Raw genomic sequence first — 12,067 nt, 5'->3', positions numbered from 1 at the left:
TTTGTCAAATGATGTTTCGAAGCGTAGTCGCCAATTTGAAATCAGTGCCGTAAAGCACAAGAAAGCTGCCTTCCGATTGGTCATTCTTTTGGTCGGTCAAAGTTCGCACAAGGTCGGTCTGACATGACCCGTAATGGGATGTCTTCAGATCTTTGTTTAGCGGTAGCGAGAGCTAAGGTCTGATTTTAATGAGATTGTGTTAAGCTTTGAAGTCAAGGCAGGGATAGATTTTTTTTTCAAATGTGCCACGGGGTACTTATAGAGATGTTTAGGTGTCTCCTTTAGAATTAACATGATTAAAGTGTGGCAGCAAGAATAATAATGTTTATCCTTCATCGTACGGTCGGTCATAGGACTGGTCATTGTTAAGCTTTGAAGTCAAGGCAGGGAAAGAATTTTTATTTTTTTAAAATATGCCACAGGGCGATCATGAAGATGTTTAGGTGTCGTCTTTAGAATTAAAGTGTGGCAGCAAGAATAATAATTTTGATCCTCCATCGAACTCATCACTAAGGCTAGTGCGTGGCCACAGACTTAACGTTGTGGAGGACGGTCGTAGGACTGGTCATTGTTAAGCTTTGAAGTCAAGGCAGGGATAGATTTTTTTCTTCAAATGGGCCACAGGGTACTTATAAAGATATTGGTGTCTCCTTTAGAATTAAAGTGTGGCAGCAAGAATAATAATGTTTATCCTTCATCGAACTCAGCGAATTTCATGTCACTAAAGCTAGATGTCTTTTCTGGATCATCTAGGCACAGGGAACTTATTGTCCAGGATTCTAAACAAAGTGCTCTTTGCAGGCAATTGGGGAAAATGGGGATATTTATTATATAAAGCCTGTGATAATTTTCCTTTTGTTCAAGTAGACTGGACAAACTCCTATTTCAGTGTTTTTATTTTTTTTTTAAGTACGGTCAAGTCTCGTTTATCCGACACTTGTTAATCCGACAATCACCTTTATCCGACACAAATGATGGGAACCGATTAAATCAGTGCTATTTAGACCCGTTAATCCGACAGTCTCGCACTCCGACTCTGACACACCTAAAATTTGCAACGAATTGCTGAAATCACTCATTAATCAGTCTTGTTAATCCGACACGGTGATCAGCGTACTCCATCGTCATCTGCCCGCGAGTACATAGCCCCGTGTTTTGATGCGAGACGAGTCGGCGAGTAGCTGCATATTTAAACGGCTGCAGAGATAAACTTTGTGTTTTGTGTTAAACTTTAGAGGTTGCATGATTAGAAAACATATTCCGCGAACAATGTAACGCAACAATATGAATATTTCCTTTTTCCTTTTTTTATTACAACATGTTTGAATCATTATCTATCGTGTAGTTGTCCAATTTTCGAACACGAACGTTGATAATACCTAATTTCGTTTTTCCGACATCCTCGTTAATCCGACATAATCATATGCAACCAATAATGTCGGATTAACGGGACTTGACTGTATAAAGCCTGTGATAATTTTCCTTTTGTTCAAGTAGACTGGACAAACTCCTATTTCAGTGTTGTTGTTTTTTTTAAGTATTCCCTTTGGCACCCTTGAACACCAAAGGACACACGTGAACATTTTGTATGAGTGCCTTGGTGCACATAAAGTCATAATAAACAACTTTTCTATCCCCTCACAAGATCACATACTTTAGCAGCAAAGTTTTAGGACCCCAGTACCCGTTGATTTAGAATACTGAGTTAAATGATACAAAATGCCTCAATACGATTTCCATTGTGATGGTGGCTCTCGATATTGTATCTTGATAGACAGCTTGTTGTTCTCATATCTTGATAAACAGCTTGGTGTATATATCTTGACGGACAGCTTGTTGTGTGTATATCTTGATAAACAGCTTGCTGTATGTATATCTTGATAGACGGCTAGCTGTGTGTATATCTTGATAGACAGATTTCTGTGTGTGTATATCTTGATAAACAGCTTGCTGTATGTATATCTTGACAGACAGCTAGCTGTGTGTATATCTTGATAGACAGATTTCTCTGTGTGTATATCTTGATAAACAGCTTGCTGTATGTATATCTTGACAGACAGCTAGCTGTGTGTATATCTTGATAGACAGATTTCTCTGTGTGTATATCTTGATAAACAGCTTGCTGTATGTATATCTTGACAGACAGCTAGCTGTGTGTATATCTTGATAGACAGATTTCTCTGTGTGTATATCTTGATAAACAGCTTGCTGTATGTATATCTTGACAGACAGCTAGCTGTGTGTATATCTTGATAGACAGATTTCTCTGTGTGTATATCTTGATAAACAGCAAGCTGTGTGTATATCTTGATAGACAGATTTCTGTGTGTGTATATCTTGATAAACAGCAAGCTGTATATATATCTTGATAGGCAGGTTGCTACATGTATATCTTGATAAACAGTTTGTGCATATATCGTCTTAGACAGCTTGCTGTGTGGACATATCTTGCTCATGTTGTTAGTTTGTCAACGATGTGATGTCTCTTGTTAGTTTGTCAACGATGTGATGTCTCTTGTTAGTTTGTTAGTGATATGGTACGTTGTGATAATCTGACAATATGCTTGTCATACGAAATGTATGTTGATAGTTACTTGAGATATGATATGTGTATGACTGTATGCTATGTTATATCACGACAGTTTTGTTGTGATATATATCTATATATCCATCCTGTAGCATGGATCATAAGGTCACAAAATGGTAGCTACTGTATTCGACGTAATAAGCGCCCAGGGTGCTCTCAAAATTAGAAATAGGGGGCTCTTTTTAGAATATTTTTGGGGGGAGATTAAAAACAAGGTTGAAAGATTGTAAATTTTGTGGTTTATGCTGACAGCCTGAAATGATATAAAAGAAGAATCTGTGTGTATTATACACGATAGATATATTTTCGAGAATTTAATTGCCCATAATTAAAGGTGCATATAACAAACGAGTGCGTATTATACATGAATAAATAAGTCTTGTGGACAATGATCAATCGAAAAGGGTGCTAACTGGGATTGTTCACTAGCAAATATATTAGCAAATATCGCTGTGGGCGCCTAGTAGAGTGGGGCGTTTATTACGTCGAATACGGTATATTTTTTCTAGACCTACTCAGGGGCTGACATTTGGCCCCTTGTGTGAAGCAAATGTCAGTAAAAACATGACGTCACCAAAATCAGTCACAACTGGGAGGGAGGGGCATGAACAAATGACACAGTTCTGGGTTTTTTCCAAATAAAAAAATAATATTTCAACATTATTTATGGATTTACTCATTTAGGGACTGGTCATTTATTAAAGGATGGAGGGAGTCATGGGAAAGTGTTACATGTATTTGGGAGGGAGGGGCCATGAAATAATGTTATGTAAGGGGGGGGTGCAATCTCATTAAAATCAGATCTTAGTTCTCGCTGCCGCAACATGTGGCAAGCTTCACTTGATTTCCAAGAGATTGGTCTTAAGGCTGTTCTAAATATTGCTGACATCCCCCACCAATCTCATTAAAATCAGATCTTTGTTCTCGCTACCGCTAAACAAAGATCTGAGGACATCCCATTAGGGTTCACGTCAGAACGACCTTTCATCCGACCAATCAGAGCGTCGCTTAGCAGATCATGAAAGTGACAGTCGGAATGTGATTTCTAATCATACAGCTATCATGGGATAACATTTATACTAAGTTATCTTATAATAATTAGATCTACATCAAGTGCTTTTATGAGTTATCATGGTGTAATATTTATACATCATTTCATATAATTATAGTTTAGCAAGTAATAATTATCATTAGGTAAAATGCATATATAAAATATCAGTAGTTTCAGTTAAAGCTTTTTTTAGATGGTTGCTAGCCTAAGGTATCAAGATCCCATCTCCCAGACAAAGGATATTTATTTAAGTATATCTGTCATCACCTACCGGGGTATATTAGAATAACATTACTTCAATTAAGACTCATTAAGGATTAGCCCCCATACAAGCTCGTCTATAGGGCATTAAGGATTAGCCCCCACACAAGCTCATCTATAGTGACACCCTAATCTCTTTCAAAGCATCCAGTAAATATGTCAACAAGATTAGTGCCAGTCCAACAGGATAAACAGGATTTAGTATTCCCCTCTGTCTAGCCATCCATTTAGCTTAGGACACAACCAATCGTGTATCAACCAATCACATTCCTTTCTATTGTTTAAATTTTTGTTAAATACATACTGTAGGCAGGTTTTAAGCAGAGAAGGGGTTTGACTCTCTTACCAAGCAGACCTCTCTCCCACAGCCCAGAGTGTGTACCGACTCTCTGTGGCACCCTCAGTTATTATCTAAGTATATTGTAAATTGTTAATTGTTCTTGTAAATAAAATTGTGATTAGTCTCCTGTGACTCTGGCTCTTTGCTGACTAATTCCCCAAGAAAACCAGCACGTCATTTGGAAGGTACTGTTCACCCAGAACAGTTCCATGATAATTTGGTGGAGAATCCGGGTATCCTGGGATAACATTTATACTAAGTTATCTTATAATAATTAGATCTACATCAAGTGCTTTTATGAGTTATCATGGTGTAATATTTATACATCATTTCATATAATTATAGTTTAGCAAGTAATAATTATCATTAGGTAAAATGCATATATAAAATATCAGTAGTTTCAGTTAAAGCTTTTTTTAGATGGTTGCTAGCCTAAGGTATCAAGATCCCATCTCCCAGACAAAGGATATTTATTTAAGTATATCTGTCATCACCTACCGGGGTATATTAGAATAACATTACTTCAATTAAGACTCATTAAGGATTAGCCCCCATACAAGCTCGTCTATAGGGCATTAAGGATTAGCCCCCACACAAGCTCATCTATAGTGACACCCTAATCTCTTTCAAAGCATCCAGTAAATATGTCAACAAGATTAGTGCCAGTCCAACAGGATAAACAGGATTTAGTATTCCCCTCTGTCTAGCCATCCATTTAGCTTAGGACACAACCAATCGTGTATCAACCAATCACATTCCTTTCTATTGTTTAAATTTTTGTTAAATACATACTGTAGGCAGGTTTTAAGCAGAGAAGGGGTTTGACTCTCTTACCAAGCAGACCTCTCTCCCACAGCCCAGAGTGTGTACCGACTCTCTGTGGCACCCTCAGTTATTATCTAAGTATATTGTAAATTGTTAATTGTTCTTGTAAATAAAATTGTGATTAGTCTCCTGTGACTCTGGCTCTTTGCTGACTAATTCCCCAAGAAAACCAGCACGTCATTTGGAAGGTACTGTTCACCCAGAACAGTTCCATGATAATGCCTCGAAAAATTTATAACGGGGTATTCCGAACGATAGTTACGGGCTTAACGACAGAATCTATACAATCTAGACCATATATTAGCCATTCGAGAATGTCCTTTTGTTCAGGTTTCAAATTTTTAAGCGAGAATTTGTCAACATATGTTTTGAAGAGTAGTCGCCAATTTGAAATTAGTTTCGTAAAGCACGAGAAAGCTGCCTTCTGATTTGCTAATATCAACTTCTTGTCAGTAATTCCATTGGTCGGTCAGAGTTTGCGAAAGGTCGGCCTGACGTGACCCATAATGGGATGTCCTCAGATCTTTGTTTCATGGCAGCGAGAACCATACCCGTGCTCGTGGGTTTCACCGAAGTGGTAAACGTCTGAGACCTGCACCACTTCGGACTTTACTCCGTTCTAGTCCTGGTAGAAGCAGTCACTAGTAATGTAATGCTAAAAGTTAAAAAGGAATCCCTTGTTTGACGCAATCTTCGACTGAATTCTCAACACATGCAGATTTGACAGTCCTCTAATTGCCAACTGTCCCCAATTGTACATATTTGCTACAAATTTTCTACTAAAATTTGAAAATACCATTTCTTCATTAATTCATATGAATAATATGCCAATCTACAGGTTAAATAAACTAAATTTTATACAGAGGATCATTATTAGCCTTACCCCTGCTAATGTATGTTGGGGGCGGGGTACGGGTGGCCCAGTCGTCTAAGGCACCGCGATTCGTTGTGCAGAGTTGCATCCCTTGGGCGTGCCAGAAACCTATGATTGTGGGTTTCGAATCCCGGTTCACCCAGATTATGTTTCTAGGATTGTCAGCACCATACCCGTGCTCGTGGGTTTCACCGAAGTGGTAAACGTCTGAGACCTGCATCACTTCGGGCTTTCCTCCCACATTAAGCTGACACGCCGTGATATAACTGGAATACTGGTAAAAAGTGGCGTTAAACCAAGCTCACTCACTCTAATGAATATGTTTTTCGACTGGTATGAAGTATATATGGTGTTGCATCTGTCCAATTGAGACGCTCCTCTTTAATTATTGGAAGTTGCTGTAGTCGAAATAGAACCCGAGCAATCGTCAGGGCATGGTTTCCAGAATCGAAGAATGTAATCTAATTGTAAATTACAGATCTGTTGCCATGGATGCAGCTCAGTTGCCATGGTTGTAGCTCAGTTGCCATGGTTGTAGCTTAGTTTTTGTGGTTGCACATCAGTTGCCATGGTTGCAGCTCAGTTGTCATGGAGGTGGCTAAATTATTGTGGTTGCACATCTGTTGCCATGGTTGCACCTCAGTTATGAAGACAGCTTAGTTCTTGTGGTTTCTACATCTGTTGCCATGGTTGCACCTCAGTTATGGAGACAGCTTAGTTCTTGTGGTTGCATATCTGTTGCCATGGTTGCACCTCAGTTATGAAGACAGCTTAGTTCTTGTGGTTGCACATCTGTTGCCATGGTTGCACCTCAGTTATGAAGACAGCTTAGTTCTTGTGGTTGCACATCTGTTACCATGGTTGCACCTCAGTTATGAAGACAGCTTAGTTCTTGTGGTTGCACATCTGTTACCATGGTTGCACCTCAGTTATGGAGACAGCTTAGTTCTTGTGGTTGCACATCTGTTACCATGGTTGCACCTCAGTTATGGAGACAGCTTAGTTCTTGTGGTTGCACATCTGTTTCCATGGTTGCTGAAGGCTTTCTTTTAAATTTAGAGTGCTGGTAAATAGATAATCTCACCGTTGTGTCTTTTGATATCAAATTTATCAACACAGCTTGCCGAGGAATTCTTCAACTTTTTTCAACAAGTGTTGATATATATGATATCAAAAGACACGAGGGTGAGATTTTATTTATCATCCAACATCATCTTCCATTAGTGATGTCATGGTAACCAATGACGTCAAAATGGTCAACAAAGCATCGTGATGCACTTTCATTGCAGCGATATACACAATGTAGATATCGCTTGATGTCACCCAAGCGATATCTCCTGTGGGAGCCAGTTTTGGATGATAATTTGTTTTAATGCCAGAAGTTTTAGTTAGATATGTGTGTATATTTGGCAAAATGTTTGATGTACGTGTTATGTTGTTAAGTTTATGTTTGGTATGTTGAGAAAAGAAACAGAGTGCATCTTCAGCTGTGTTCAAACAATGTTACCGTAAGAGGCGACTATGCTTGTCTTAAGAGGCAACTAACAGGATCGGGTGGTCAGGCTCACTGACTTGGTTCATGCATGTCATCAATCCCAATTGCGTGGATGACATGCATCAACCAAGTCAGCCTGACCACCCGATCACGTTATTGATGCATGTCATCGATCCCAATTGCGTGGGACCTGTGAAGATTCCGGGGTAGAATAGGTCTTCAGCAACCCATACTTGCCGTAAAAGGCGACTATGCTTGTCGTAAGAGGCGACTAACGGGATCGGGTGGTCAGGCTCGCTGACTTGGTTGATACATGTCATCGATCCCAATTGCATAGACAGATGCTCATGATGTCAGTCACTGGTCCAGACTTGATTATTTACAAACTGCCGTCATATTTCTGGAAAGTTGCTGACTGCGGCATTAAACTACACTCACTCGAACAATGTTATGTCACAATTTACAGTGTTTTCAAAATAAAAGACAAAAGTCAATGGACCATGGTCCTAATGCAATGGTTATGAGTTTAGGCTTTGAGAGTCACTAGATTCAAATATTATAACAGCAAACTGCAAGGATCCAAAGCCCCCCGTTATTTCGAACACGGTTTACGATATCATACTTTTCAGGGATGTGGAAATCTGAAACACTCACTTCTTGTGCATGTTGGGGCACGGGTGGCCCAATTGTCTGAGGCGCCGCCATTCGCTGTGCAGAGTTGCGTCCCTTGGGCAAGCCAGAAATCTATGATTGTGGGTTCGAATCCTGGTTCGCCCTGATTATGTTTCTAGGTTTGTCAGCACCATACCCGTGCCTGTGGGTTTCACCGAAGTGGTAAACATCTGATACCTGCATCACTTGGGGCTTTCCTCCCACATTAAGCTGACATGCCGCGATATAATTGGAATACTGTTAAAAGCGGCGTTAATCCCAACTCACTCACTCACTCACTCCTTGTGATGTCTACTGCTACTGAGTTCAAGATTACATGTCCCTAATTTTATGGGCGTTTTTTGCCATCTGTGAGTTTACATTAGCTTTTTAATCAGAATCATTCATTTGCCCCACAAAGTCTTTTCAATGATAGAGATCTTTTTGAAAGTAATACTATTCAACATCCTCGACAATCCTGGGTAATATATCTCTGTTCTATTATGACAAAAACCCTTGACCCATTCAGCACCATAGTTTTGTATTGGGCTAAAATGCATTGGCCAATATAACTTTTGATTCAAAATATGATTCATGAGTGAGAGTGAGTGAGTGAATATGGGTTGACGTCGCTTTTAGCAATATTCCAGCAATATCACAGCGGGGGGACACCAGAGATGGGCTTCACACATTGTACCCATGTCGGGAATCGAACCCGGGTCTTTGGCGTGATGAGCGAACGCTTTAACCACTAGGCTACCTGACCACCCTGCATGAGGGAGAGAAATCACAATATAGATCTTGATTATTGATCAGATCGTCCTGACTTGGCGCAGACATTTCGTTTCAAGCAAATGCAAGTGATACGAGAGGTTGAATCTGATTGGTCCATAGGAGGGGCTTAGAAGGGACATAACTGGTAATAGCCACTGGTGGCGCTACGATCGAGCCCAGAATTCCAGCCTAGTTCGGCAAGGTTGGGAACTGGACTTTTAGGACTTTCCCTTGCCTCAGGAAGATGAACCAAGGATGGAAGACACAGTGTTTCACAGACTAGACTACAATTCTAATGAATGAGTGTTAAGGTAATAGGCTTTTTGTTTTGGTTCAAGAACAGAAACGGATGCATCTGAGACGCTGGAATTTGATGTGCCTGAAAACTTGGATCTTGAGTTCAAATCCCAGATTCGCCTTGATCATGTTTCAAGAATTGTCAGCACAATACCTGTGCATGTGAGTTTCATCAACATAGATAATGTCCAGGACCTGCATCACCTTGGGCTCTCCTCCCACATCAAGCTGATGTAAACTGAAACACTGTTCAATATGTACAATAATCCATAAATCTGATGTAGAGTCAGGCATGGTATTCCAAATGATTAATATTCTGAGTACATAGGGCAGGGATTTCATTGCATATGGGCAGGCATATCATTACATAGGGCAGGCATATCATTACATAGGGCAGGCATATCATTACATAGGGCAGGGATATCATTACAGGGCAGGGATAACGTTACACAGCAGGGATATCATTACATGGCAGGGATATCGTTACATGGGGTACACATATCGTTACATGGCAGGGGTAACGTTACACAGCAGGCATATGGTTACATACGGCAGGCATATCATTACGTAGAGCAGGGATATCATTACATAGGGCAGGCATATCGTTACATAGGGCAGGCGTATCATTACATGGGGCAGGAGGGGCGGTCGGGTAGTCTGGTGGTTAAAGCGTTCGCTCGTCACGCTGAAAACCCGGGTTCGATTCCCGACATGGGTACAATGTGTGAAGCCCATTTCTGGTGTCCCCCGCCATGATATTGCTTGAATATTGCTAAAAGCGGCGTAAAATCAAACTCACTCACTCACTCACTCACTCACTCACTCACTCACTCACTCACATGGGGCAGGCATATCATTTACATGGCAGGGATATCTTTTCATGGGGTACGCATATCATTACATGGCAGGGATAACGTTACACAGCAGGCATATCGTTACATGGGGCAGGCATATCGTTACATGGGGGAGGGATATCATTACATGGGGCAGGGATATCGTTACATAGGGAAAGCATATTGTTACTTGGCAGGGATATCGTTACATGGGGCAGGCATATCTGTTACATAGGACAGGCATTTCATTACATAGGACAGGCATATCATTACATAGGACAGGCATATCATTACATAGGACATGCGTATCATTAGAAAGGGCAGGCATATCGTTACATAGGACAGACATATCATTACACAGGGCAGGCATATCGTTACATAGGACAGGCATATCATTACATAGGGCAGGCATATCGTTACCGAGGACAGGCATATCATTACATAGGGCAGGCATATCATTACATAGGGCAGGCATATCATTACATAGGACAGGCATATCGTTACCGAGGACAGGCATATCATTACATAGGACAGGCATGTTGTTACATAGGACAGTCATATCATTACATAGGGCAGGCATATCATTACATAGGACAGGCATATCGTTACCGAGGACAGGCATATCATTACATAGGGCAGGCATATCATTACATGGGGCAGGCATATCGTTACATAGGACAGGCATATCGTTACATAGGGCAGGCATATCATTACATAGGGCAGGCATACCGTTACATAGGAAAGGCATATCATTACACAGGGCAGGCATATCATTACACAGGGCAGGCATATCGTTACATAGGACAGGCATATCATTACAGAGGACAGGCATATCATTGCATAGGGCAGGCATATCATTAGAAAGGGGAGGCATATCGTTACAGAGGACAGGCATATCGTTACATATGACAGGCATATCATTAGAAAGGGCAGGCATATGGTTACAGCATGTACAGAGGACAGGCATATCGTTACATAGGACATGCATATCATTACATAGGACAGGCATATCGTTACATAGGACATGCATATCGTTACATAGGACATGCATATCGTTACATAGGACAGGCATATCATTACATAGGACATGCGTATCATTAGAAAGGGAAGGCATATCGTTACAGAGGGCAGGCATATCATTAGAAAGGGCAGGCATATCGTTACATAGGGCAGGCATATCGTTACAGAGGGCAGGCATATCATTACATAGGGCAGGCGTATCATTACAAAGGGCAGGCGTATCATTAACTAGGGCAGGCATATCATTACATGGGGCAGGAGGGGCGGTCGGGTAGTCTGGTGGTTAAAGCGTTCGCTCGTCACGCTGAAAACCCGGGTTCGATTCCCGACATGGGTACAATGTGTGAAGCCCATTTCTGGTGTCCCCCGCCATGATATTGCTTGAATATTGCTAAAAGCGGCGTAAAATCAAACTCACTCACTCACTCACTCACTCACTCACATGGGGCAGGCATATCATTTACATGGCAGGGATATCTTTACATGGGGTACGCATATCATTACATGGCAGGGATAACGTTACACAGGAGGCATATCGTTACATGGGGCAGGCATATCGTTACATGGGGGAGGGATATCATTACATGGGGCAGGGATATCGTTACATAGGGAAAGCATATTGTTACTTGGCAGGGATATCGTTACATGGGGCAGGCATATCCGTTACATAGGACAGGCATATCATTACTTCGGACAGGCATATCATTGCATAGGACAGGCATTTCATTACATAGGACAGGCATATCATTACATAGGACAGGCATATCATTACATAGGACATGCGTATCATTAGAAAGGGCAGGCATATCGTTACATAGGACAGGCATATCATTACACAGGGCAGGCATATCGTTACATAGGACATGCATATCATTACATAGGGCAGGCATATCGTTACCGAGGACAGGCATATCATTACATAGGGCAGGCATATCATTACATAGGGCAGGCATATCATTACATAGGACAGGCATATCGTTACCGAGGACAGGCATATCACTACATAGGGCAGGCATATCGTTACCGAGGACAGGCATATCATTACATAGGGCAGGCATA

Source organism: Haliotis rufescens, unplaced genomic scaffold (assembly GCF_023055435.1).
Source record: "Haliotis rufescens isolate VD_foot unplaced genomic scaffold, xgHalRufe1.0.p SCAF_77, whole genome shotgun sequence".
NCBI classification, from domain to species: domain Eukaryota; kingdom Metazoa; phylum Mollusca; class Gastropoda; order Lepetellida; family Haliotidae; genus Haliotis; species Haliotis rufescens.
Note: the sequence above shows the minus strand (reverse complement) of the source record.